At 59.3% G+C, this 2,621-nt stretch overlaps 1 protein-coding gene across 6 annotated transcripts in view; it reads left to right on the top strand.

The window, feature by feature from the left end:
- The window catches only part of ATF7 (activating transcription factor 7), a 60,083-nt gene that overhangs the window by 42,409 nt on the left and 15,053 nt on the right, over positions 1 to 2,621 (top strand). The gene's annotated exons all lie outside the window — the stretch shown is intronic.

Below are 2,621 nucleotides of genomic sequence, written 5' to 3'. Positions count from 1 at the left end.
TTTTTTTTTTTTTGCCCTTTTTTTTTTTTCGCCTTTTTTTTTTTTTTTAAGCTCTCACCCTTTTTATTAAGCCTGGAAGATTTATGGACAAAAAGGCCTTTCACGTTGCTGCGTGCGCTTTGAGGACGATGAACCAAATCTGACAAACCCGGCTTCCTCCCCTCAGCCCAGGTGTCAGTTTCCTTGAGCTTTTGGGCCAGCAGTTAATAAATTAAAACGCCGCCGAGCGCTCCGGCTACTGCTGAGAGCACCTTTGCAGAGCCCAACCGAGGCGCTCTGGCAGCGTGCGGTCAATGCAGCCTTTATAAAATTGGGGGGAGAAAAAAAAAAAAAAGGGTATTGTCTGGCAGCGGATCACTGCCACTTGCAGACCCCCTCCGGCCCTGTCGGGCTCCTCTTTCGGGCTCAGTAAATGGAGCAGGGTTTGTGTGTCCCCCCCCCCCGGTGAAGGGAGACGTCGTTTTGAGTGGGATTGGGCTAACGGGAGTTGATGGGGAAAATTTGGGGGTACGGGTTTGAAGAGTCCTTACTGGGTTCCTGAAGAGGAGCTTTGCTTCAGTTCGCCCCTGTCTCGGTAGGCCGGGGGGGGGGGGTTCCCGGGGGGGTGGGTTCCCTTCTGCTTGCTAAACCCGGGTGGGAGCTGGCCGGGAGGCTGCGAGCCGAGGGGGTTCACAGCCCTGTCTCCCCCCGAAGCCCACCATTAAAAGCCCTCAGCTTTGCTTCTCCTGGGTGCAAACCCTTAAGGGTAAAACCCTTGGGGGGGGGGGAGATGAAACTGGGAGGGGGGGGATTTAGCACAAGGAACAGCGGCGAGGGCTGACGGAGACACCCCGACCCCAGCAGAGCTTTTCGTGGCTGATGCTCAGTGGGTTGCTCCAGGGTGAATCACAACAAAAAGAAACCCCACCACCTATTTAGCTGTGGTCGGCACGAGCCCAGCCCGTTTCACACGAGCATCCCTCCTGTTGCAGAGCCACCGTTTTGTCCCTGGGTTTTCTCCTTCTCCTCCTCCCTCCTGCTCTGCGCTGAGCCCAGGGCAGCGTTTCGGCGTCCCTTGAGCTGAAGGGAGCCGTAAAGGATCCGTCCCCCTCCGCCCGTTACAGAGGGTGATTTGGGGGGGGGGGACGTGCACTTCTGGGGTGCTGAGCTGCTGCAGTTCCCGGCGGTAGGAGCGGGACACGGGCAGGACGAGGGAGGTGACGCTGCTTCATCCTGGAGACTTCTCGGACATCGCCGAACGGGGAACGGCCCGAAAAGAGCCGCGAAAAAAAGCCCTGGAAAAGCAGCCTCCCGCCGAGAGCTCCGGTTGACAAAGTTCCGTAGCTTAATGAAGAGAGATCTGGGGGGGGGAAGCTCAGAGGAGGCCTGGGCTTTATTACACCGAGCAGGCAGGGGTTGAAGTCAGGATGGGAACAAAACCCGCTTTGGCGAAGCGATCGCCGAAGGCTGCGGGGGGCTCCGCCACTGGTCGGTGTGGCAGCAGACGGGAGGTTTTCTGCGGCTCGAGCGTGGCCGCTGCCCTCAGCCGGTGCCGAGCAGCCCAATTTTCAGGCAGGGAGGTCAGGGGGGAGCCATCCCAGGGATCCCCTTTGTGCTCACAAACGTGCCGAGTCTTCGGCCAGCCGGCTCCTGCCGTACCCGGGCTCCCGACCTCACGTCCCGCGGCAGCGCCAGGAGCCTCCTGCCTGCTTCACGGCCTGGGAGATGGCCAGAGGGATCAGGGCTCGTCGTGTTAATACGCGGGAATACGGCCCCGCGGGAACTGCTCTGGGCAGCGGTGATGGTGATCAGCACTCCCGTGTCCACCCCGGGATGCGCGTTGGTGCGCCGCGGGGCCGCTCCGTTTGGCCGCTTCTCCTCCGATCCCTCCGTGTTTTAAAGGTCTGCCCCTTCAGGGAGACCAAACCCCGCTATTTTCCCTTCCATTTCAGCCCAGAATGGGCAAAACCCCGGGGCGGGAGGGACGGGGCAGCACCCGGGCAGGAATCCCACCGAAATCGCTGCACGCCGCTCGCCGCAGTGATTGACTTCCCAGCACCATTTACCAGCGAAACAAAATCAACGAGAAATTCTTTTCCTCTTCCCGAGTTGTCCCTTGCTTTGCAAACACGACACACACCTTAGCAGAAAAGCGGCCAGGCTTCTGCAAAGCAGGGGCCACGCATTTCAGGCGTCCCCGAAGAGGATGAAGGGGGTTCGGGGGGGTTTTCTGTCCCCTCCCTGACCTCCTCTCCGTGTTGCCGCCCCAACAGATCAGACCCCGACCCCGACTCGGTTCCTGAAGAACTGCGAAGAGGTGGGACTCTTCAACGAGCTGGCCAGCTCCTTCGAGCACGAGTTCAAGAAAGCCGCCGAGGATGACGAGAAAAAGGCAAGAGGCGAAGGCGGCCACCGCGGCCCTAAAAGCGAGCCGGGCGGTATTTTGGGGCTGGGGGGATGGAGCTGCTCTGGTGGGAGGCGCATGGCGCAGCACGGTCTCGGATTTATTGTGCTGGCTCACGGTGGGACTTTATTTTTTTAGCTCGGGTGGCTTTGGCTGGCAGGCCTGCAACGCGAGGCCCGCTTAGAGCGGGTTTGAAGGGTTTATTATTCCTTCGGCTTTTTCACTTCCAAAAAAAAAA

The sequence above is a fragment of the Oxyura jamaicensis genome, chromosome 33 (assembly GCF_011077185.1).
Source record: "Oxyura jamaicensis isolate SHBP4307 breed ruddy duck chromosome 33, BPBGC_Ojam_1.0, whole genome shotgun sequence".
NCBI lineage: Eukaryota > Metazoa > Chordata > Aves > Anseriformes > Anatidae > Oxyura > Oxyura jamaicensis.
Note: the sequence above shows the minus strand (reverse complement) of the source record. Positions and strands in the feature narration are given on the sequence as shown.